This window comes from Camelus dromedarius, chromosome X, assembly GCF_036321535.1.
Source record: "Camelus dromedarius isolate mCamDro1 chromosome X, mCamDro1.pat, whole genome shotgun sequence".
NCBI lineage: Eukaryota > Metazoa > Chordata > Mammalia > Artiodactyla > Camelidae > Camelus > Camelus dromedarius.
Window position 1 is genome coordinate 28,320,275 of NC_087472.1, and position 27,221 is coordinate 28,347,495.

Sequence of the window (27,221 nt, forward strand, 5' to 3'; positions counted from 1 at the left end):
AGCTTCACATATCTTACGGCAGTTGGCTCTGTTTCCTGAGCTGTTCAGTCTTTCCCTTCTTGAGAGCTTAAGGAAGAATCCGTCTCGCTCACCCAGCCTCCACAATAGAGAAATTAATCAGTCCCTGCAGCAAAAATTGCTCCTTCACTTCCTTCACCTCCCTGCTGACCAGTTCTTTCCTAAACAGAGTGCCTTTCAATCTCTGCTTTTGCTTTCCTGCTCTTTTCCATCTGTAATTGGCCATCCATGCACTGGCTCCTCTGTGAGTGATCTGACACATGCAAGAGTATTTTTATTTTGATCTAGACCATCCTCTAAAAATAGTTTGTTATTATAAAACTCAGCTACATCTAAGCATAATTGTAAAAACCACATTTAAACAGAATTAAATATAAACCATGTTCCAGCTTTCCCTTCCTCGCATCCCCATCCCTGCTCCATCACAGTTGATCAGCATTTTTTTAAATATATTTTTATTAAAGTATAGTCTGTTTACAATGTTGTGTCCATTTCTGGTGTACAGCACAATGCTTCAGTCATATAGGAACACACATATATTCATTTTCATATTCTTTTTCACCACAAGTTACTACAAGATACTGAATATAGTTCCCTGTGCTATACAGTATAAGCTTGTAGTTTATTATATCTGTTTGCTTTAGACCGATAGTCACGTAGGTTCAAACACATCTGGATCTTGTGAGAATCCTCCTGTATTTTGAAGTGACAGACACTCTGCCAGAGTTCAGTAGGTGTTCTGTGTGATTCAATGGGTTTATAGATGTGATTCTTGGTGTATTTGAGGGAGAGGGTGAGCTGTGAGTCTCTCTAGTCCACCATCTTGGATCAACCTCCCGCAGTTGACCAGTCTTGCATGTAGGACTAACTTGATTTTGGCTTGGTGGCCAAAGAGTATATTTTAGTTAAATAAACCAGTTCCTACAGATGTTATTTCTCTGACACAACAGAATGCTTCAATCCAGATAAGCTGTTCATTTCTCCTTAAGAAGAGCCATGAGGATTGGATTGAGTACATGGTGAGAAAAACAGGTCAGTAAGATGAGATTGTCCCTAAGGTGCCCCTCGAATCACACTTTGTCAGCACCTGGTTTCTCTGGATCTCAGAAGGCCTATACTGGTAGTCAGTATGAGTGCCATGTCTTTCACACTTCTGCTCAAGGCAAACTTATTTTTGGATATTCCTCAGCCCTGAATTGCACTAAAGAAATATTGTCGTTAGCATTCTAAAACTAGAGGAGGCAATGTATCTTCTTACACAGTGCTAGTTTACCCAACAGACAGTCTGAGCACAGGCTTCCAAACTTGGGGCATACACTTTTTATCAGGGTGGGAGAATTTGGTCTTTATTATTTTATACAAAACATAGAGATAGTCATTATAGGAGAAACAGAATGTCTTAGAGTGCTGTATATTTAGTATGTCATTCATTATTTTTCAAGTTGTCAGATAGTAAAACTAACTTTTTAATGTACAGTTTTATGAATTGTAGTATCTTTTAAATTTTAAATTATACATATAAAATGGGGGCACTGTAATCTTTTCAGGGCTAAGTGCCTCTCAAGGCCTTCATCCAGCCCTGTACCTCAGAAATTTACAGGTTAAAAATAAATACGGAAATTGGAGAACACTCAAGATATATCACTACCATCCTTCATCTTACCTTAAAAGTTAGAAATTGAGCATTTAACTGGGAGCCTCCTTTTTCCATCTTGTGTCATGTGAGAACTTATGGTAATGAGCCCATTACATAATCAATCAAAAAAGAAATAATGTCTATAATGTTCAAAGGTAACTGGCTCTGAAATGTGAAAGATTTCCTATTTGCCTTTTTTTAAAAGATTTTTTTAAACTGAGTTATAGTCAGTTTACTCCTATTTGCCTTTAATCTGAGAAAATGTTTTAAAGTTTTTTTTTTTTAATGGTGGAGGTGAAAAAAACATAGCTTTGGTGATGCAGTGATACCTTAACATATATCTTATTTGAAACTTTGCGTCTTAAGTACTTATCACCTTATTTTTCAATTTCCATTTTAGAGTAGTGGTTTGAACATAGTACTAAACTGATATCGTTTTTCAATGTCATTTTGACCTAGCACTTGAAATTAATGTTTACGAGCCTCCTGTGGTCCACATACACTATAGCGAGTCTGTACTGAGCAAAAAATATTTATTCCAAGGTAGATTTTGAATCTGTGCCTTCTACTTTGGAAAACTGAATTACATTAAATTTCATAAATATTTATGAAGTATCTATTATGTACAAGACATTGTTAAGCACTGAGGCAGAGGTAAAGAGGAATAAAATGATATGTTCCTAACCATAAGCATATTATATTTTGTCGTGTCCCATTTATTATATTTGTTAGCTCATGGTTTTTTCACTCCTTATGGCAGGAAATGTGCCCTATTTGATGTTGTACACAAGCGTTAAAATTATTTGTTGAACTAAACTATGTTTTTGGCTAGCCCAGATTTAGATAGAACTATGTCACCCAGTTCTGTGATACTGGAGGTTGACCCTTGTGCAACTTGACTGTGAGTCCAAGACTCGCAGTGACTAGACCTGGCGTTGAAAATCCCTACTACCATATTTCTACTACAAGTTTTAGCAATGAAATCTTCTGATAAGATCTTTAGGTTTATTTGCCTCTTTTCTTTTCTCTTTTTTCAAATTGAAGTATAGTCAATTACAATGTGTCAATTTCTGGTGTATAGCATAATGTCCCAGTCATGCATATATATATACATATGTATATATTCATTTTCATATTCTGTTTCATCTTTTCCCTTTTGATTTTAGATTGTACTTCAGCAAATGAATAGAGCTAGAGTTGACTAGAAGAAGTATGTTAGATACATGACAAAAAAAAACACTGTAGTACAAAGTAGGGAACAGCAGGAGCAAAGGTATTAAGGCAGAAAAACATAGGGAAAATTCAGTAAAGTGGTGTAGTCCAATTTGACCAGAGTAGAATATGGGATGCTGGAAGGAATAATGTAAGATAATGCAGGAAACATTTGTTCCCTTAGGTACACAGTGGGGCTAATAATGTTGTTACTGTCAACACTTGGCTGAGCTGTTGAACTTTACTGATACAGATAAAGTCTTTGTTCCTTGGTCCTAGATAGCATCCAGGATCTGCCAACGTTCTGTCCAAAGTGCTCCAGAGTAAGTGTGTGGATTTGTTCAGTTCATCACACTTACTCCATAAAAAATATGGACTACTGATATTAAGTGGCACAAGCTGCTTCAAGTGTAAGAGTACGCAGTTACATAGTACTAGGTGAGAATATTAAGTTGAGGCTTGACTCTGTTTAAATAGACCAATAATCTCTGTGGGTCTAATTTTCCAAAAGAGTAATTATGTCTGGTCTTTCTGGGATCCTTCTGAACAAGAGATATTTAAATCTCTTTACAACCTTGCCAAAATAAGGGTGCTTGGATATTCTGACACCAGTAATAGGCATTATACCAACCTCCTGTCTTGCTGCTAAAGAGGAATCAAGCTTAAATGGTTGCATGTAGGATGAAATTGGAACACAAGTGAGTCAAATTATGGAATGGCAAAGGTTACTTAGGGAATCAACTTTTTCAGAAGTCTTAAAAATCTGATTGTCATAGGTCTAACTGTTTGAGATATTTTACCTCTAGCACAGTTTGGAGGCAGAATTTCTACAAAGCTGATTTAATTTGAATATCTATTTTAATTCATTTATCCATTCAATAAATATTAGCTGAGTACTCACTATATGGCAGGCCCTCTTCTAAGCCTTAAACAAAACCAAGTCCCTGCCCTCCTGGAGCTTGCAGTCTAGGTGAGGGATAGATAATAAATGACTCAACAAATAGGTATTCTATCATCACAGGACGATAATTATTGAAAGGAAAATTAAAGCAGGATGAAGGGATAAAGAGTGAATGGAGGGGTAATTTTATATCAGGTAGTCAGGGGAAGTCACTCATAGGTGGTGATGTTTGAATAGAGACATTGTTATAGCGAAGAAATAAACTACATGAGGGCCCGGGAAGAACATTCTCGGCCACGGGAGCGGCAAATCTGAAGGTTCTGAGGTGAGAATGAGTTTGGCACATTCTAGAAACAGCAAGAAGAGTGTGGCTGGAGTAGGGTGTTCAAAGCAGTGAGACCGGAGATCAGAGAGGTGGACAGATACAAAACATGGAGGGCCATATTGGCCCACGATTAACATTTCAGATTTGATTCTCAAAGTGATTGGAACCCATTGAAAATGTTGAGTGGTGGGCTAGTGTGATCTGATTTCCAATTTGAAAGACCTCTGCTTGCTATCCTATGTCTGTGAATAGGTTAAAATTGCCCTGATTCCTGATGATAATTTGACATGGCCTCCTAAAAAGACCAAAGCCTTTTTATGTCGGGGAAAGTGACATTTACCGGAAGAAGCAGACCCCAGGAAAACTCAGCAGTATTCCATTTCTCTGCCTTTGGTGTTTCAGTTTTCTGTCTTTCTTTTGGGTGAACATGGTCCAAGGTCCCTCATCAGTGTCTGGCTGCAAGTAGCCTAATCAGCTTTAAGGCTCAAACCCATTTTCAACACTAGTTGCCCTTGTCCCTAAGCCTGTGTGATAGATGTGTCACTCTATTGTGGTGAACCTGGTGGCACTTCATTACCTGGGCTCTCCAAGATAATTACTGGCCCAATAGTGAGGCTCCTGGTGCACTGAGACTTATCCTATTGCCTTGCTCTGACACCTCTGGGTCAAAACATATTTGCAAATAGACCCCAGGGAATGTGGTAAAAGCCCCTTTTTCTATTCCTCCAAAAGGATAAGCATATACTGGGATATGCTTATAACACAATTTAGAACATAAAGTCCTCAAGTCATCACATTATTCTAGGAATAGCTTTGATTCTGTGTGTGGTTTTTTTCCTCTCTCATAGAAAAACCAAAAAGTGAAGTTCTTTACCAACCAAATGGCAGAACCAGATATAGAATTGAGTAAGAGCTATCTGTGAAATGTATGAAACCGTATCATTATATGTTGCTTTGTTGCTAAAGCTATATTAATTTGCCATTTAGAATTCCCCCCTCCTCAGTGGCCAGACTATAAATTTGCTAGCATTTATTTTGATCTCACTGTTAAAAAGAAGCTTCCCCCCTACCACGTTTATTTGAAAATATTTTTAAAATCTGCAACTTATTGGGAAAAATATGGAGAGTGCTTTATTTTTGTTGTAGGCATAATAAAACTAAATAACCAAGACTAACATTAGTTTGAACTTTACCTTGGAATATGTCCATGAAGAACAAAGAAAGCCAGAGTAATGTTCTTGACTTTCTCTCCTCCAAATTCTTTTATCAAAGACCCTTTGACACAAGTAAGTTATAGCTTTTGAATTACTTATTGTGGCATGACTCTGTCTTGAAGCTTTGCATACTCAGAATGGAGATTTTACCCTGATTCCCGTCTTCTGTCTGTTTTTTTCAGCCACTATTTTCCTTCATTCAGCTTCCTTATCTTTCAAGCCACATTATTTGGGAGGATGAGCTATGGGTTGAATCAGAATGTCAATTCTGATTTGGGAGGAAGTTTTATGAAACTCAGCAGTGCTGCAACTCATTGCTCAGTATTCCAAGAAATATGTCACTGCTATGATTCTCAAAGTTTTTGAAATCTTACAAAGAATGTTGGACAGCCAATGTGTTGCAGCCATATTATTTCAGAGCAAATCTCCTAAGGGATGGGTAGACCCCCTCAAAGCTGACTTTGGCTGTACTAAAGTTTGTTTAAGTAAAATAAAGAAATAAAGGCAGCTAGCTCAGGTTAGCCTCCACATGCCTGTGTTGTGATGCAAAGTCTACAGTCACCTCAAATTCAAAATTTGGCAAACTTTCCAACATAGGGTGCCACACCGCTGACTTCTCTTATCTTGGAAAGGGAATAAGCATGGGCAAGGTGCCCAAAAGGACTCTTACTCTGTTTAAAACTTTTCTCCCAGACAATCTACAGATGGAGTTAACATGGCCATCTTTTAAAATGGAAACATCCCATGGATAGGTTAAATATATTACCTTTGATTTTTAGGTAACAAAGAGGGGTTAGAGCAGGGGATGGCACACTTTTTCTGTAAAGCTCCAGGTAGTAAATATTTTCATCTTTGTGGGCCATGTGATCTCTGTCACAACTCCTCAACTCTGCTTGTTGTAGTGCGAAAGCAGTCATAACAGCACATAGTTGAATGGGTACAGCTGTGTTCCAATAAAACTTTATTTATAAAAACACAGCAGCCCAAATTTAACCCACGTGCCATCGTTCGCCAACTCCTAGATTATAACACTTAGAGTAGAGCATAGGGTCTTGGAAGAATTCTTTCAACATAGACAAGGGACATCATGAAATTTTTGGACAACTGAGAGAATGCTTTGAGTTGGGTGGCTATTTCATAATTTTAACCCTTGACCCTGGTGCCTTCGTTCTATAGAGAACCACCTCATCTGCCGCTTTTGGACTTGAGCTGATGTTTTATTCTGGCTAAAAGGGTAGAAACTGCTGATACTTATTTTTCATTAATTTCATTCTCATATTTCCCTTAGAAATAGCAACACCTGGCATTTTTAAACAACAATAGAATTGCTAGATGTCTCACTTGTAGCAAATTTCATAAAGCAGCTAGTCACCTTAAAAAGGATTTTTATAGGAGCAGTTTAAAGTAGAATAAGAATTTATTTCAATGTCTCTCACTCCAGTTACAATTTTGCATTTGACCAGACATCACTACACTGTTTCGCTCTGTTCAAAGCCTTTTAGAACTCATCTAAATGGTTTTGTGCATGTACTAAGACATGTATTTGTTTGTTACTTTCTATCATAATAACCTATTCTGGGGCCTAGAGAGGGAATATCCTTCAATGAGCACTGTGACATATGTTTTCTCATTTAATATAACTTAATTATTTTTACAGATGAATCATAGGGAAGATAAAGTTACTTGCCCAAGGTCACCCAACTAGTTAAGAGTACAGCCAAGCTTCAAAAACAGGTCTGTTCAACTCCAGAGTCTCTGCTTTTTCCACTACATCACAATGCCTACAGGAAGCTACTTGCAATTCTTGGCAGGCTTTGTCTTTTTTTTTTTTTTTTTAACCTAAGCTGTTTTCAAGCAAATCACAGAAGAACTGAGTAGCATAGTATTCGATTCTTTTCATATATTTTGGAAGTACATATTTTCAAAAGGAGATATGGTAGATGATTTTGTTTAAACAGCCCTGGTTCTGTGACTTGAATATTTCCAAATAAGGGTGATTTCCAAAAATTATTTGCTTTCTTGGCAGTCTCCATACATTCTTTGTGAATGCAACTCCATTTCCCATCTTCCTTGTTTAGCAAAGAATCATACATTAATAACATTTTTGAAAGGTGTGGCTTGGTGATATTCTTTTCAGATTTGAAATAACTAGACTTCCTGGCATCATAACTTCAAATTGTGGTCAAGCCAGCTGATAATAAGTTGAACATTGTGAAACTGACTTTTGTTTGGGTACAGGTTTGTGTCACCCTGAATGTGGATATGAATTACGGGTAAAAGTTAATACCAAAATCTTAAGATACAGATATTTAAGCCTTTTTATAAGTATGAGATAAATTCCCTTCTGTCAGATTGTTTTTTTTTTCTTGGCCAGAGCAGAGAACATCATAGTGAATCACTGCATGATTTTAAAAAAGTGGCGTTGGGAGAATTGACCCTTAAAGTTGTTATAGCATGTATGACTCTCAGACCTCAATCACTGTTGTGCAAAAATATAACTATTTTTTATAATATCTATATTGCAGACATTGAGCCCCAAGGGCTCAGTGATGGGGGACTGGTGGGAAAAAAAAACTAACCTCAGTCCTTCTTAAGGTCTTTTCCTTAAGGCTGTCAACACATCACACTGTCAGCATCGTCTGTGGCGCCCGGGTGATGCGGGGAATTGGAGTGAGTAGCAGTGATGAGAGGACAAGCATATAGTTATCAGGTTTTAATAAGAGATCTATAGAGATCACTGCTGGAATGTTCACTCTCTGGGCCCAGGACTACCTGCTTTCTCACTGCCCTTGGGGCCCAGGAATCTTTGCCGACACTGCATTCAGACCTGCCTGCCAAGGAACACCTCACAGCCATTGCTCTCTAGGGTCATAATCCTTCCCTGCTAGAACCGCTATGAAATGTAGTAAAAGATCCTTGATTCTAGTCAAGAGTCTTACGTTTCAGCTCCACTTTTCTGCCCCAGCTTGGGAGACTCCATTTCTAGTGTGAGGGAAAGCCTTCTTCCTTTCTATGTTGAAAAGGTCCTCTAACACATGTGGAATTACTTCCTCTGTGAGTTCAGAATGTTTGAATTACTAAACTCATAAGCCACCTCTGTTTGTCTGTTTTTTCCCCTAAGATGAGGAGAACAGAGCCAGCTACTTGCTCGGATGGAGGGAAAAGAAAGTGGAGAATACACAGAAAAAAATGACTTCAAACCTCAAAATATTATCCAGTCACCTTATCCACTAGAACCAGTAAATTGCTTTTCTGTAAAGTCGTCTTAGTACCTAATAAACTGTGATTCAGAAAGAACCATGATGTGTTGACTTAAAAGTAAATGTAAATCTTATTTACGAATGTCAGCCACTATATATAAAAATAGATTTAAAAAAAATTCTTCTGTATAGCACAGGGAACTATGTTAAATACCTTGTAATAACCTTTAATGAAAAAAATATGAAAATGAATATATGTATGTATATACATGACTGGGACATTATGCTATACACCAGAAATTGACACACTGTAGTTGACTGTACTTCAACAAAAAAAAAAATAAAAAAGAAAATTAAAAAAAGTGTAACCCTGTAAAAGCCAAGTCCTTAAAAGCCCCACAGTGAAAAGTAGGGCCATGGTGCTGAAGAAAGTGATGCTCTCTTGAGAGTTTCAACTTCTTATTCGCATCACAGAACAGCGTGCCAACCTCAGCAGCTGGGCTGTCCTCTCTCTCCTGGCTTTCTGCAAGCTCCCCCTTCCTATTGCTCCCTCTGGGCAGTTCTGCAGCTCTAGGGAGCTACAGCTTTCCTGAGCTGTAGTGCGACTAAAGGCCATGTCAACAAAGAGCTACGGAATCCATCATTTGCTGGTTTTTCCTGATTATCACTGATACTGATGACAGAGCAGTTGATTGGACCACAACAGGGTAAATCATTTTCAGACATAAGACCAGCAAAATGGCCAGACACGTTATACTGAAAAGAATGTGGCTCAGAAACTGAGACTTGAGGAGGTTAAAGGGCTTGTCTAAGTTCATCCGTAGCAAGTCCGTGAAAGAAAGAATGTGATTAAAAGCCACTTCCGTGGGCTATATTACGTACAGAGTTGTGATAACATTCAAATACATTGCAAAGGACTCAACATTTGTTTAACTCTAATAAAACAGTAGCAGTGATTGCTAAGACAAGGTCATATCATAATTGTTAGCATGGGCCTGACTGACTGAGTTCCTGAGCTAGCTTCACCACTTATAAACTGTGAAACCTGGGCCCTGTCCCTTCTCCTCCATGATAGAAAAAATGATGATAAACCCATACAGAAACATATTATGCAGCCATTAAATTTATGCTTTTGAAAATATTTAATGGCATGGGAAGTGCTCACAATGTAATGTTAAATGAATAAAGTAAGATAAAGAGACCTGCATATACACAGTATCAGAGATTATGTTTAGTTGTATGTAGTAGAACCTGGACTATAGTAGGTTATTCAAATAGTGTTTTAATTTTCTCACATAACCAAAAAAATATGGAAGTAGAATGTCCAAACCTTGGGCAGTGTCTCTACAATGTCATCAATGTCCCAGGCTCCTTCTGTCTTTCAATCCAACCCTCTTCAGCCTGTGGTTTCTGTCCTCATGCTTGTCAGCTCATGGTCACAACGTGGCTGCTCCACATCCATCCTCACAAACATGCTCCAGGACAGAAAAAGTAAAAGGAAATAGCAAGGGCAACCTCCTGCTGCCTATACCAAGCAAGCAGAATGTTGCTTGAAACCTCCAGTGAACTTTTCCTTACATCTCATTCACCCAGACTGTCACATGGTTACCCGTAACTATAAGTCACACTGGGAAACGTTGGTTTTTAGCTGGGAACATTGCTATACTGGACAGCACTGGATTTCTTTAGTAAGGAGATGGGAAAAATGCATATTAGACTACCAGCAGGATTTGTTATATCTGGTGTTATCCTACTATAGCAAAAAAAAAAAAAAGTATAACACAAGCAGACACCCCCTTTTCCTCTTGCCCAGACAAAAGACTGAAGCACTATATTCCAAAATGTTAGCAATGTTTGTATTGTAGTGGTAGGATTCCAGGTGTTTTTAATCTTCTTATTTATATTTTTCTGTATTCTACAAATTTTATATAGCGAACATGTACTACTCTAGTAATCAGATAAACAGCAATCTTTAAACAAAAATTGACAGGCATTTCATTGCTGCTGTGGTTATTACAACAAACATTGCAAAAACCACCTACGTGTCCATCAATAGACAGCTGGTTAAATAAATTATGATGTATTCATTCAATGTGACTTTATAAAAGCTTGAAAATGAAATACATCTAAATGTACTGACATATAAAATGTTCAAGTTATATGAAGTGAGAAAAAGCAAGTTTCAGAACACCACGATCCCATTTATTCTTTTAAAATATAGAGAAGTTTGGACAAGACATAGATAGCCTTATAAGCCTTGAAGGAGGTCTGCAAGATTATTCCGAAAACTATTAAGTTTTCTTGGGGTAGCCATATTGAGGGAAGGGAGTACTCTTTCTTTTTATTAAGTTATACTTGACTTATAATATTATATAGTTTCAGGTGTCCAACACAGTGATTCGATATTTTTATACATGATGAAATAATCACCACTACATGTCTAGTTACCATCCATCACCATACGAGGTTTTTACAATATTATTGACTATATCCCCTGTGTGTACATTACATCCCCGTGTCTTCTTTTATAACTCAAACTTTGTACCTCTTAACTCCCTTTACCTACTTCATCTGTCCCCTACTCGCTCTCTCCTTTGGCGACCACCAGTTTGTTCTGTGTATCTCTGAGTCTGTTTCTGTTTTATTTTGTTTGTCCATTTGTTTCATTTTTCAGATTCCACATATGAATGAAATTATATGGTATTTGTCTTTCTTTGTCTGACTTACTTCACTTAGCATAATACCCTCTAAGATCCATCCATGTTGTTGCAAATGGTGAAGTTTCATTTATTTATAGCTGAGTAATATTGCATTATATACACACATACACCCCCCCCCCACATCCACTTTATCCATTCATCTATGGATAGACACTTACGTTGCTTCCGTATTTTGGCGGTTCTAAATAGTACTGCAATGAACATAAGGATATATAATCTTTTTGAATTACTGATTTTGTTTTCTCCTCATGAATACCCAGAAGTGGAATTGCTGGACTAGAAGTGAATTGTATGCTAGTGTTATTTTTAGTTTTTTGAGGCACCTCCATACTGTTTTCCATAGTGGCTGCACCAATTTACATTCGCACCAACAGTGCGGGAGGGTTTCCTTTCCTAGAGAGAAGGAAGTATTCTTTACCATTTAAAAAATGGATGCATTTATTATTATCTGAACTCTTTTTACAATAAGAATACTATATTTATCATTCAATCTAAAGGTATTAAAAATAAAAGTTTAAATTAGTCCAATAAAGGGTTGTAGATTTTAAGGCTCTAGAGTTCTGGATTTTGAGACAGGAACTTTTGCCAGGTACAGTGAAGTATGAGACATTGCCCTCCACAGTTCAGAAAAGTGCTGTTGAATAACTGAGTTGATACAGCACATGTATATCAGTGAGGAAAGGGATCAGAGAGCCTAGCAGTGAAGGCAGGGTGGGAGTGACCAAAAGATGGATTGCAATCAAAAAGGCAACTCCAAGCTTTGAACACCCTAAGGCTAGCCTTCAGGAAGCAACAGTCAGACCCTTGTACTTGGTGGTCTTGGATATCACATGAATATTTGCTTTAGCTCTGAATTGCCAAAAAAGCTTCTACTGGGGTTGAGCAAGCTGTTTATAGCTTTTCACAGGCTATCTTTCTTTCCTAGGAGATAGTGACAGATGACATTTTGGAGCACGACACACATGGTCCCTGTTCTCTTTCTGCAATCAGAAGGCCTCCGATTACCCCTCAGGTACAACTGCAGTCTTAATGCACATGGCATGGAAGAGGCTCATGGTCAGGGGGGAATTGGCACCATGGTTCCAAAATGAATTTTTTCCCACTCCTCTAATGTAAGATGCCTAAGACGCTGAAGAATGCAAGACAACATTTGATGCATGAAAGCTACTGTTGGGGGTGGTTCTGGGAAAAAATGTTTCAACTAAAAACACTGAACTTTCAGCATTTCTGCCAAACTATCTTTTTTTTTCTTTTCCCTTTTGTAAGGCAACAAAGAAAAACAAGCAGCTTCTACTCCCAGGACTGCACATTCTCCTTTTGGCAGCTCCATTTGCCCTTCTGATTTATGTGGTTTGTTTAATTAAAAGTATGAAGAATTTTCCTTCTCAAATTCTTTCCCACATTCTGATTCCCAATGTCTAGGCCTCAAGGATTTCTCCATCTGCTGCTTCTAATCTCCCAGAGAAATCTCGAAGAGGCTCCCTCAACTTCTTCCTCTAATGCTAGCCTTCAATGTGCGAATGAGGAAAAAATCTATTACTTGTTCCAGTTTCTGTTTTCTTCCCTGGTCACCTCAGAATCAGATATGAAAATTAATGAATATATATGCAAAGTGCTTGGGGAGTCACCGAAGATACCAGCAGTGAAGTGTAAATGGTCATAACATTGTATCTGTACGTGTTCTTTTGGAAATCATCTTGGGGGATCTTGGGCTCTAGTTAATACTGAGTTGACTTGCTTTTAGACTCAATAATAGGAATGAAAAATTCACAACCTGGAGTGGAAACACCAGCAAGGTCGAAGCTTCTATGTCCCTCTTGCAGGTGCCAGAGGACCAGCTCTTCTATGACCAGCTCAGAAAGGTCAGCGAGTAGAGCTTCTTTGCTACCACCAGCTCATGTCCACACACTGTGTTCACCAGGCCACCATCCAGACCCACTGCATCTGGAAGAAAGCATCCTCCCACACTGGGTGACCTTCACTGTCTGGAATGCAGGCAAGTAGGAGTGTAAGGCTGTAGGGCTGGTGGCCTCATAGCCACTAACTGGCCCAAGGTAGCTGCGTTTCGCGACATCGAAGACAATAAGATCAAGCAGGGCTTCTACCGCTGGGGGACTCTCAGGACAGGCGCAAGCCTGGGATTCTGATCCTGCTGCCCTTCATCATCTGCTGGACCTGGCGGGGAAAGGGGTTGGGGGAGGAGCGATGGAGGACAACCTGAGGTTCCTGCATTAGCAGGAGGGCGGGGACTTCCTTCATGTCAGGTGACAGACCCAGGACAGCCACTTCCAGGCAAGGATCCAGACACTGCTCTATGGGGCACCTCACCTCCCTACTGTCTGATCAGGAGCTTTTTGTAACTTCTAGGTGTGGTGCAACTCTCCACAACATTCACTTTTTGAAGTAAATTCTTCGGCTCCTTGGACTGGGGTGGATCCAACAGTGGAAATCTTGCGTGGGCTGTCCTGCAGGGGATGAGCCTTTCCCACCAGTGGGGCAGGGGATAGCAGGGGCTGACTCTGGGCACAGGCTGCCTGGTCGTCTAGGACCTCAGACCCTGGCTTCATGACCTCAGCCACTCAAGGGGGCTTCATGCTAGTGTTATTACTCTTCTAACCTAACTGCTTCTTTATTTCAGGAGGGAGGCATGTTTTAAAGCCTGAATGAAGTAAAAGTTAATCTGTAAAGTTAAAAAAATTAAAAAACTAATGTGTTTTAGTAAAAGTTGCTCCCTCAACCTTAAAAAAATGTATTTCATGAAACTTTTCACCTGTTGAAAACCAGCAATCTCTGTTTTGTTTCCTAAAAGAATAGCACTGTGAATGTTTTCATAGGTTGGCAAACAAATATACTTAGGAGACCAATTTTAATGGCAGCAGTCAGAAAAGAGGGCAAGCCAAACCATGAAGTCGGGTCCTGTGTCATTTGGGATGCTGCTATACCTGACTTCCTAACCAAGCTGCATGCCTGTTCTCCTAAGCTTTTTACTGTATTGGCTTTTGAGAAACCATCTTCTTTCTTTTTTTCTCTTTTTTAAACTTTTTTTTTTTATTGAGTTATAGTCATTTTACAATGCTGTGTCAAATTCCAGTGTAGAGCACAATCTTTCAGTTATACATGAACATATATATTTTGTCACTTTTTTTTTTTTTTTGCTGTGAGCTACCACAAGATCTTGTATATATTTCCCTGTGCTATACAGTATACTCTTGTTTATCTATTCTGCATATGCCTGTCAGGATCTACAAATTTTGAACTACCAGTCTGTCGCTTCCCACCCCTCGCCCCCTTGGCAACCACAAGTTTCTATTCTATGTCTATGAGTCTGTTTCTGTTTTGTATTTATGTTCATTTTATTTTTAGATTCCACATATGGGTGATCTCGTATGGTATTTTTCTTTCTTTTTCTGGTTTACTTCACTTAGAATGACATTCTCCAGGAGCATCCATGTTGCTGCAAATGGCGTTATGTTGTCGTTTTTATGGCTGAATAGCATTCCATTGTATAAATATACCACTTCTTTATCCAGTCATCTGTTGATGGACATTTGGGTTGTTTCCATGTCTTGGCTATTATAAATAGTGCTGCTATGAACATTGGGGTGCAGGTGTCATCCTGAAGTAGAGAATTTTTGCAAATGAAACCGACAAAGGCTTGATCTCCAGAATATATAAGGTGTCTTTTTGAAGTCGGGTGAGAAACCATCTTCCTTCTTGCTCCATGTTGCTTTCTGACATCTTTGAATAATTATCATTTTCAGAACTTTGGACAAAGGGGAAAAACGCCTTGGATCCAATATCAGTTCCTCATAGCACTGAACACGTGATCACTCCAGAGTCTTGCTTCTCCTTTTCTCCCCGAGGACATAGGTATTGAAAAGAGAATTGGCTTGAGCTAACCTATCTTACCCACCTGATATGTGGTTGCTAATGTGATACGATTAGCAAGACAGATTGGGTATGATGTTGTGGTAGTGTGGCCACAGAATTTTGATTTATTCCACAGACCTTTTTGCAATTTTATTACTTTCCCCACCCAGGTCCATTCTTTTAATTTGTGAGAAAAATGTTCAGAGGTAGGCTACGGCTCTACGGCTCTACCATGTTAGCCATTTTCTATTCATTTTCAATTTTTGACTGTCATAAAGCCCAAGCTTTAAAGCACTGATATGAATCATTCCCAGTTGTTTTGCTCCTTAAGAAAATATAATGGCCAGACCTGCAAGTTGCCAGTCTGGTGATTAACATAATTCAACCAGCCAGGCTGTGATCCAGTTCATTGCTCAGCCACTGAACCCCAACAAAAGGCTAATTTCGTCAGTTATAGCAATCTTGTCTAAAGGTTTATGATTTGAGTAATGCTCTTGCAACAGACTAGTTTTCCAGAGCGCATCTGGAAAGTGTGTCTGGAAAATGAAGATACTAGGGAAAACAGAGAAATAAAAGTAAGGAAAAGGGGGATCATCTTTAGATGTGTTCACCATGTTCCGTTTTTAGCATTTGACTACACAATCTGTTCAAGTCCAGATAAATTATTGCTTCCCACAGGTCATCATTCTTTCCATTCATCTCAAAACCATTCATCACAATCTTCAAAGTGTGTTCTGACTTATGCTGCACTTTGAAAGGATACACCCAGATTGGAGATGAAATATTATCATCCACCAGGACTCCAAAAATTAAATGTCTAGATTTTTTCATGGGTGCTCCCCAAGTCTGATTGCATACATTTATGCTCCTGCCATATGCCATCCCGTACCTTTGTTATAAAACACCCCGTGATTCCCTTGCACAACTGGTTAATTCTTCAAGGTCCTTTCCAAGTCAAATCAAGTGTCACTTCTAGAATGTCTTCCTCTACCTCTCCCCGTAGGCAGTAAAGGATTCAATAACAACTCCCACTTTGCAGGACTTCCTATAGCCAGAAAATACACTTTTTTGAAGTCAATATCCTTCATGACTATCTCAAGTCATTATTTAACTCTCACAACTACATTATGACGTAGATGTTACCCAATCAACCAAAGAGGAAACTGCAACTTAACGAGGTTAAGTGACTCTTCAGGCTACACAGCCAGTACATAGCAGAGGCAAGATCTGAAACCAAGTTCTGTGATCTGTATTCTAAGTCACTCTAACATCGTTTCCCAAAGAGTGGCACAGAAACAAACCTCTGTTGCTATGAGAGATGATTTGAGATAGTGCAGAGCATCTTTACAGAATTTACTTTTTATTCATTTTTGTGAAACATACAGAGAATAAGAAAACGAATCAATTCTCAGCATTTTGCCAAATTTGCTTCATACTTTGATTTTGAAGGAATAAAACATATATACAGTCGAAGACCTCTTTGTTGCCCTCCCAGATCTCATTTCTCTCCAACCCTCCTCTGAGGTTACTACTATCCTGCATTTGGTGGTTATATTTCCTTTACAAGTTTTTAAACTACTGGTAAGATGATACTTATCAATAATCATTATGTAGTATTGTTTTGCTTGTGTTCAAACTTTATATAAATAGCACAGCATATGTGTTACCTTGCAACTTGTTTTGTTCACTTAACATTTTGTTATTGATATTTATGATACCCATGGTTTTTGTTCCTGCATTTTAAACACTGTAGGCCAATCCATTATATCAATATGTCAGATTTATTTATACATTCTTCTCTTGACTGACATATAAATTACTTTCAATGTCTGATATTACAAATAATGCTACATTTATCATTAGTGTACATGTCTCCTTGTGTAGATGTGCTAGGTTTTCTCTAGGATACAAGCCAAGAGGCAGAATTGCTAGGTCATAGGTCACATGCATCTTCAACTTTAAAAAATATTACAAAGTTGCTCACCAAAATGTATCAATTTACACATCCATCCGCAGTTTATAAGAATTCCCATTTCTCAAAATCATCAACAGACATCTTAGCGTTTGCCAACCTTGTGAGTAGGAAATTTTATTTCATAGGTTTTTTTTATTTGCATTTCCTGATATTAGTAAGGTTGAAGATCCTTTCATAGATTTATTGGCCATCTGGATTTCTTCTTTTGTGACTCGCCCATTTTCCCTTTTAGATATTATTTTTAAAACTTAAGTCTAGTAAAAAAATCATTCTTCTTGATGTACAGTTTTATGAGTTTTGACAAGTGCATGGAGTTGCACAATCAGCACCAAAACCAAGATATAGGACATGATGCCATTTTATAGTCAATCCCTCCCTGTATCCATAATCCCTGGAAACTTATTTCCCATACCAATAGTTTTGTCTTATCCAGAAGGTCATATAAATGAAAGTATACACTATGTAGATTTTTGATGTCTGCTTCTTTCACTAAGCATAATGTGTTTAAGATTCATTCACATTATGCATTTGAGTAGCTTGTCCTTTTTTGTTGCTGAGTGGCATTCCATTGGATGAATGTACTACAGTGTGTTTATCCATTCACTAGTTGAAGGATTGTTTCTAAACGCTGGCAATTATGAATAACGCTGCTATGAAACTCTCCATGTAGGTTTTGTGAGGCATATGTCTTCATTTCTTGTGGGGAAATACCTAAGGGTGGGATTGCTGGGTCATATGGTAAGTATGTGTTTATAGGAAACTGCCAAACTGTTTTCCAGAGTGGCTGTGCCATTTTTCATTCTCACTAGCAATGTGAGTTTCAGTTGCTCAACATCCTCACCAGCAGTTGGTAATATCAGATTTTTTAAGTTGGCCATTAGGACATAGAGGTATTCCATTGTGGTTTTAATTTGCACTTAACTAATTACTAATGATGTTGAGAATCTTTTCATGTGCATATTTGTTATCCATATATCTTCTTTGGTGAAGTGTCTGTTCAAATCTTATCCATTTAAAAAATTGGGTCGCTTGTTTCCTTACTGTTGACAAAATAATATTGTTAATACAAGTCTTTAATCAGAAATACAGTTTGCAAACATTTTCTCCCAGTCCGTGGCTTTTTTTCTCATTAATAGTCATTCAAAGAGCAGAAGTTTTTAATTTTGATGACGTCCAACTTGTCAATACTTCTTTTTACGGATGGTGTTTTTGGTGTCGTACCTAAGAAACCTTTGCCTTTCCCAAAGTCAAAAAGATTTTCTCCAATCTTTTCTTCTAGAAATTTTATAATTTTAGGATTTATATTTCGGTCATTATTCTCATTTGAGTTCACTTTTCATAGGGTGAGAGATATGGATCATGATCCTACTTTTTCACATAGTGATATATCAGTATCCAATTGTTCCAGACTACCCTTTCACCATTGAATCAGTTTTGCACCTTGTCAAAAATCAATTGATCACCCATCTTTTAAAATGTCTAAAATTAAAAAGACCCATCATACCAAATGTTGAAGGGGATATTGAGCAACTGGAACTCTCCTACATTATAAAAAGTTAAACACATATTATCCATATTACCTAGCCATTCTACTCAATATATTTACCCAAGGGAAATGAAAATGTATGTTCATATGAATACTTGTACACAAATGTTTGTGTCAAATTTATTTGTAGTAGCTCAAAACAAGAAATAACTCAAATATCCATCAAGAGGTGAATTATGGTATAGCCACACAAAGGAATTCTCAGCAATATCAAAGAATGAACACTGAATATACACACCATCATGAATGAATCTCAAAATACTTATGTAAATAAAAGAAGCAAGACCAATTCAGAATATATACTGTATGATTCCATTTATCTAAAATTTTATAAAATTAAGACTAATCTATAGTGACAGAAAGCAGATCAGTGGTTGGCTGGGGACAGGAGTGCAGAATGGGGAGAAACAGAAGGACAAAAGGGTAAAAGAAAACTTTTTGCAGTGATGGAAATGTCATTATCTTCATTGTGCTATTGGTTTCATTTTATACATATATGTGAAATCTTACCAAACTGCACACTTCAAATATATGTGGTTTATTGTATGTCAATTACACCTCAACTTTTTTTTATTGCACTTCATTTTATTGGGCTTCACAGATAATTGTGTTTTTTACAAATTGAAGGTTTGTGGCAACACTGCGTCAAGCAAGTCTATCGGTGCCAATTTTCCAACAGCATTTGTTCACTTTGTGTCTCTGTGTCACATTTTGGTAGTACTTGCAATATTTAAACTTTTTCATCATTATTATATTTCTTATAGTGATCTGTGATCTTTGATGTTACTATTGCAAAAAGATTATGACTCAATGAAGGCTCAGATGATGTTAGCATTTTTTAGCAATAAAGAATTTTAAAATTAAGGTACATCCATTGTTTTTTCAGACATAATGCTATTGCATGCTTGATAGACTATAAACAGTGAAAATATAACTCTTATGTGCACTAGGAAACCCAAAAATTCATATGATTCATTTTATTGTGATATTTGATTTCTTGCAATGGTCTGGGACTGAACCTACAGTATCTCTGTAGAATGCTTGTATTAAAAAAAATCAATTGATCTAATATTTGTTGACTTGTGGACTCTTTATTATGATTCATTGATCTATGTGGCTATCCTTATGCAAACTGTCTTAATTAATGTAGCTTTACAGTAAGTCTTGAAACTCTGAAGTGGTAGTCCTCCAACTTTGTTCTTCCTTTTCAAAATTGTTTTGGGTATTCAGCTCTTTTGCCTTTAAGTATAATATTTAGAATCAGCTTATGGATAATTATCAAAAAAATCTACTGAGACTTTGATTAGTATTGTGCTGAATCTAGATCAGTTTGGCTAGTATTGACATTTTGATAATATTGAGTATTGGAATCCATGAATATAGTATAGCTCTCCATTTACTCAGGAATCCTTTGATTTTTTTTCACCAGTATTTTATAGATATCCTGCACATAGTTTTTAGGTTTGCATCTCAGTATTTAATTTTCTTGGTGTTATCATAAATGGTACTATTTAAAAAATTTTTTGAACCCAATTATTTATTGCTGTTACATAGAAAAATAGAAAAATCTTGTCTGTTGACCTTATATACTACAAATATACTAAATTCCCTTATTAGTTCTAGAAACTTTTTTGTAGATTCTTTGGGATTTTCTATGTAAGACAATCATGTCTTCTGTGAAAAGAGACAATTTTATTTACTCCTTTCTAATCTGTGTACTTTTTTCTTGCTTCACTGCATTGGCTAGGACTACTACTCTGATGTTCAATCACATTGGTAACAGGAGACATCCTTGATTTACTCCCAATCTTAGGAGGAAAAGATTCAGTCTCTCACCTTTATGTCTTCCCTCCTAAAATGAGTTATCAAGTGTTCCCTTTAATTTTATTTTCTGTAAGAGATTTTACAGAATTGACGTTATTTTTCTTTACATATCTGTTAGAATTCATCATTGACACCACCTGGCCCTGGAGTTTTCTTTATTGGAAAATTTTAAACTACAAATAAAGTTTCCTTAATATATATAGGAATATTCAGGTTTATCTATTTCTTCTTAAGCTCAAGAAAAAACTTTATTTGTAGTTTAAAATTTTCCAATAAATTTCCTTTCACTTTCAGGGAAGACATAAAGGTTAATAATGTCTTTTATTATGCATTTATGGCTCTAGGTACTATGGTAGGCATTTTACATCCATTGTTCCTTTTCATTTTCACAGTCACCCTTAAGAAATAAATACAATTATCTTCATTTTACCTATGAAGAAACACAGCCTTAGAGAGGTTAAATTAAAAAAAATATATATATATATGTATATTTTTGTGGTGGGAGGTCATTAGGTCTATTTATTTATTTATTATTAGTTTTTTTTTTAAATGGAGGTACTGCGGATTGAACCCAAGACCTTGTGCATGCTAAGAATGCGCTCTACCATTTGAGCTATACCCTCCCCCTCTGAGAGGTTAAATTTTAATATATTATCCAAAGAATGATGGAAAGCTGGTACTCAAACCTTGCTCAGGCTGACTTCAAAGGCAGGATTTTAATGAAATGACAACACTGAGGCATTCTTAAGTACCTTTTGTAGGAAACCTTAATTATTTGCAGTTTCCTCTTTAGGTCCTTATTTGCTTCTTTCTATTAACTCTGAGTATCTTCAAATTTGAGTCAGCATCCACTTAGGGATGACCATAACTTCTGATTTACCTGATCAGCTTTATTTCTACTGCCCACTGAGCTTCCCTTTCAATCTCTAGTCTTCCCATCAGTGAAGAAGCTCTAACTACCTGCACATTAATTGGCAAGCTGGCAGTAAATCATTCTTAAGTAAATTTTCCTCACAGTGGGCAGTATCCAGGTTTTTACGATGAAAACCAAAGGATGTCAACAAGTCAGATTTTATTTTTGCTTAAAACCTCTCACTACATTTTAAAAGTTATTTTGGAATAACTATACTTTTACAGAAAGTTGAAAAAAATGTACAGGGTGGTCTTGTGTACCTTTTACCCAGTATCTTCCAGTGCTTTATAAAACAATGTGAAACAATAATATTTATAAAGAAAGGTAATATTTTTATATAGAGTAATCTGGCCAAAAATATAGGATGAATTGAAGTGGGGAGAGACATAAAATAGATGATGGGGCCAGGTGGGAAAAAAAAAAGAATCCTTTTATAATGAAAGGATTGGGGGCATGAGAACTAGGAGATTCCTATTCTAATCCCATTTCTGCCACTAAACTAGTTCTACATGCAACCTTCAGCAACTCGTTTAACTTTTCTTGACTTCTGTTATCTCACCTGTATGTAAAATGAGTGATTTGGCCTAGATCTGTAATATTAATGTTTTTAAATGTGCAACTCTATAATTCTAAACAATGAAGGAATGGTCAGGTTTTTTTTCCAGTGGAAAGAAACACAGATCCATCTGATAGAGGCACCTCTATTTGGCTCAGCCACTGATTTAATGTAGAGCACAAGAGGAGTTGTCTAGAAGACTCCCAAACTTCAAGCTAAGTGAGAGAAAAGGCAATGCTATTAGTTTGATGGACATGGAACTCAGCAAGATAAGCTCATTTTGGTGGAAGAACTTGGTAACTTTACTTTTGGATATGTTTTGTCTGTGGACAGGTAGGTGTGTTATACAACTCCAAGAGGTAACGTTTATATGGTAGTCTAAGTAAATGGACCCCCTCACTCCGGAAATTGTATAGTACACAGTCTGCACAGACATACACAATGGTCTTGACTCTGGACATCCAGGTGGAAATGCCCAAAAGACAACTGGGTAGGAGTCTGGTATTTGGGAAGGAGGATGCCTGGAAAATGTTGGCTTGGAGTTAAGCGGTTAGAGGTGGATAATACATGGACACTGTACACTGAGAAAGAAATGCATGCTGTGAATAGAACCAAACATGTAGCTGTAATCAAATGTATGATTCAGTTGGATTCTTTCAATATACCTATACTCAAATACTACAGTCATTGTTGTGTAGTAGTTGGGCTATTCTGTTTCATTCTGTGCATAATATTGCATAAAAATAATCTGTACTGAATCTTTTAGAGCCTAATTATAGATTCCTTACTTCTCTATCATATGGTTCTAAAATTAGCAAGAAGTAATCCATCTATGAATCAAGCATTTGGTTGAAAATGAAAAAAAGAAATTTATTGTCCAACAGATGCATCCAAAGTTTTATTCCTAACAAAGAGAGATTAGGTTATAAAAATGGGCAAAAATTCAGAGGTCCTTATCTTCTTCAGATAAAATGAAGAACTTGTATTTATTCTTATGTACTCAGTCTGCACATTGCATCATGAATCTTTCTGGTTGATGGTTAGTCTGTTTTTAAAAACTTTTATCTCTAGGGAGGATGCCAGACTGAGACTGAATTATGAGACATAAAATTGAAATTTACTATTGAGGGGACCACCTGTGTTACTTTTGAGTTAATCCAACTGATCCTTGTGAACTCTTGCTAGGGAATACATGGTGTGACTAAATAACTTAAGAAAACAGATATTTCTGAACCTATGTTTTCTAATGAGTGTTAACCTTCAAAGTCAAAGTGTGATTCTCTTGGGAGATTTGTTTACCTATTTACCCATTCGTTCATAAAATCTTTAGGTACTGAGCTGGTGTATGAACCAGGCAAGGAAATAAATATGCTGTGTTATAAACATTACTTATTTCTGATCAAATTGTATTACCCAGCTTCATCACATTTAAATTAATAAAATGAGTTTCATCAGTTTCCAAAAATCAATCCCTCTCAAAGCGTTATCATTTACCACTATCAAGGAGAATCAAAACAATGACCCATAGTCTGTGAAAACATTCTTAAAGACAAGCCCCACAAAATTTTGAAATAATAAAAGTATAGTAGAGTTGGCCAAGATGACTGCTTTGAAGGACTGTTATATTTATGAATAAATTCAGTCTCATTATTTGATTGCAAAAGTCGTACAGTTTTGTGGAAAGAACATGGATTTTGTATCAGGCATATCTGACTTCAATGATTGCTTTTATCTCTTAAACAGATGTCTGACCATAAGCCACTTGTTTTTTAAATTTTTTTCAAGTTTTTTCATTTTTTTAATTGTGGTAAAATACATAAGAAAATTTACTATCTAGTTCAGAGTTACTAAGTACATTTATATTGAGCAAACATCACCACCATCCATCTCTAGAATTCTTTTCATCTTGCAAAACTGAGACTCTATACCAACTAAACAATAAATCCCATGACTTCCCTTCCCCCAGCCTCTGGTAATCATCGTTCTATTCTCTGTTAGTATGAGTTTGCCTTTTCCCCCCTTAGATTCTACATAAAATTGAGACCATACAATATTTGTCTTTCTGTGTCTGTCTTATTTCAGTTAGCATAATGTCCTCCAGGTTCATCATGTTGTTGCAAATGGCAGGATTTCCTTCTTTAAGGGTGAATAATATGACATTGTATGTGTATATATGTGTGTATGTATATGTGTGCATATATATATATATGCCATGCTTTCTTTATCCATTTATTCATCAATGGACATTTAGGTTGTTTCTATGTGTTGGCTAATGTGAATAATGCTGCAATGAACGTGAGAGGGCAGATTATCTCTGAGATACTGCTTTTATTTCCTTTGGATACACTCAGAAGTGGGATTGCTGGGTCCTATGATTGCCCTACTTTTAATTTTTGAGGAAGCTCCATACTGTTTTCCAGAGTGGCTGTATTAATTTACATTCCCACCAACAGTGCACGAGGGTTCACACGGACCACTTGTTTATCATCTCTAAGACTGTTTTATCATCTGATAAAATGGCGATGATAACATCTATATCATAAATGTTTTATGAGAATCAAATAAAAGTATTTAGCATGGCGCTAAACATGCACCATTTGAAAACCGGATGATTCCGAGGCAGTCCTATTAGAGAGTGTGTTCCTGGAGATCTCCCACTGATGCCAAGAACAGCTTCCTTTAAGAAAGTTAGAAGCCCTGGCAAGGCGAGAATTATCACACAGTAACTCAGACCTCATGAATGGTTCTTGGGAATGATGACGGTTAAGTGTCACCCACTAGGTAAAAATCAGTCCCTAGTAGTGCGGCAAGTGAAAAACTTAGTCTCATCCATATTTAATTCCAAAATGGTGTTTTAAAGAAATATTTATATTGCTAATGAAGACAGGTGCTGTCTAAATCTTGTTCACTGAATGATCACGTAATGAGGTCATTGCTTAGAAGTCTGATTAGTGGGTCAGTTCCTCCTGCCTGCTTTATAGTGATGAACAGCCCTTGAAGTGTTCCTCCTGGCACTGCCCTTCCTCATTTTTAATGTCTTATACAATCACTCATCTTGTATATGAATTTGATCCTAATTACGTGGTCAGCCCAAGCCTATATAACATTAAGAAAGCTTTTCATCCTCCCTAAGCCTCAGTATCCTCAACTGTAAAATGTACTCATTTGCTTCACAGGGTTGTTGGCTGATCAAATTACATAACATCTATAAAGTATCTAGCACATGGCATGTACTTAACGTATGATGGCTTTTACTATTATTATTGGGTATAACAACACGTTCTTTTTTATTTTTTTAGAGCAGCTTTAGTTTTAATTCCAAAACCTGGAAACAACTCAAATGGCTCTCAAGTGTAAACGGTTAAATAAACCATTCATTTACACAATGAATACAATGGAATAGTCCTAAAGAAACAAACCATATATCCATACAATGGAAACCATGGAAACACAACTTGTTTTTAAAAGGAAGATGAAGGGTGTTAGAAACTGGATACCATTCACTGCCATTAATGAATGTGGATTTCATAAAGTTGGCACCTAAGACTAGCCTTGTGTCTCATACAGAAGATGACTAGTAGACCTGAGCTTGAGATACGGCAGAAAAGGCTCATAGAAGGAGGCAGGAAGGATATTCATCATAGGTAAATGAAGAAAAGCCATTTGATCCCCAGCAAATCATGACTTTCTCTTCAAGCCATGGTGGGCTACATTAAACGTACCCTGCAAGTGGACACTTTGCAATGCCTTCCATGGTGCCCTCCCCCCACTCCTTTACAGGCACACTGCTGTTTTTACACATCCTGCTCCCAACTCCGGGAGTGTTCACCTGCTGCTCTCTTCACCTGGAACCATCTTCTCTGGGATACCGTGTGACTTGCACCCTCACTTTTTCAGATCTTTCCTTAAATGTCACCTCTGTGGTGCTGTTTTCCCTAATCACCCAATTTAAAGGAGCCCCGAGCACTCCTTTCTCTGCTTTCTTGTTTGTGTTATTTTCTTGCTATCACTTTTCACCATCTGACATACTAGTATCAACTCCAGGAGGGCAGGGTTTTTACCTTTACTGTTCAGTTCCACAACCTCAGTGTTCAAACGATACCTGGCATATCGTAGGTGTTCAAAATTTTTTCTTCAAAGAGCAACTGACTTTTACTGAATGTCAGTTCATTCACATGCCCAGGATCAGTGATCAGAGAAATTACAATGAAAGGGATGGGGCAGAGAAATGAATGTGAAGGGAGGGCTGAGGCAAAGACTCCCACCCACAGAGCTCCTTCCTCTCCGTGTTATCCTGGAGATCTGTTGATCAGGGCTACAGATCCATGGAAATATGAAAAGGAGCAATTCATTTCCAGTTACAAGAAGCAAAATCAGGGAGTCTGGGCCACATCTGAGATCACTTTTGCTTTGGCTTACTCTCAAAGTAGATCAGCAGTCCAAAGGATACAGATACAGAGACAGATACCAGGGTTGACTTTTCTGCCCACGGTCTTCCTTACATCTCTCAGAGGCATACCCTAAGTTCCATAAACTAGGCACCCCACACAGACGGAAATACCTACCAGGTTAGGGGAGGTGTGAACTTTGAACTTGCTGTGTTTTACACCTTCTCTGCCCCCATATTCAGCACCCAGAGATAGTTATGCTGCTATAGAAGGCAGTCATTCGTCTATTCAGGAAGTCACATCACCCAGGGCCCATTTCTGTGGGGCCTTGAAGTCCTTGCTATGCCTGCACTGGGACAATCCCTGCTTTTCTGTGCCTTTACTGCAGGACTTAGAGGAGTTTTCCATTTTTGTCCTCACTAGGGCCTCCTTTGGTCATGTCCAGCCATGGCAAATCACACCAGTCACAGCTGATGTGTGATATCATATTGGCAAGAGCAACAGAAGAAAGGCCACATGGATTCAAAATATATGAAGAGTATGCTTAAGAGGCAGGAGCCAACGGTGGTGAAACAAAGCAGAAAGCTATAAACTTGGTGGCTCAAGTGAGAAGTGTCCCTATGTGAGATAAAAAGGTGAAAGATGGGGTGGGGGTACAGTTCAGTGGTAGAGCGTGTGCTTACCATGCACAAGGTCCTGGGTTCAAACCCCAGTACCTTCATTGAAAAAAAAAAAAAAGAAAAGAAAAGGTGAAAGATGAGCCAGTCAGATCTCTTGACTATAGTTTGTGGGGGCATATGATGCTAAAAGAAATTGGTCCATGGGAATAAAGACATCAAAAAACGAAAAGACTGTCTGGAGTTTGGGGAGGTTTTTCATCAAGAAATTATAGGACTGCCCAAGAAAGTTCTGGTGCTGGTTCC

At 37.5% G+C, this 27,221-nt stretch overlaps 1 protein-coding gene and 1 non-coding gene across 2 annotated transcripts in view; one reads left to right on the top strand and one right to left on the bottom strand.

Moving 5' to 3' along the window:
• The window catches only part of LUZP4 (leucine zipper protein 4), a 195,386-nt gene that overhangs the window by 62,200 nt on the left and 105,965 nt on the right, over positions 1–27,221 (bottom strand).
• TRNAG-ACC (transfer RNA glycine (anticodon ACC)) lies at positions 26,948–27,019 on the top strand. The gene has a single exon. It is a non-coding gene; the product is annotated as a tRNA-Gly (tRNA).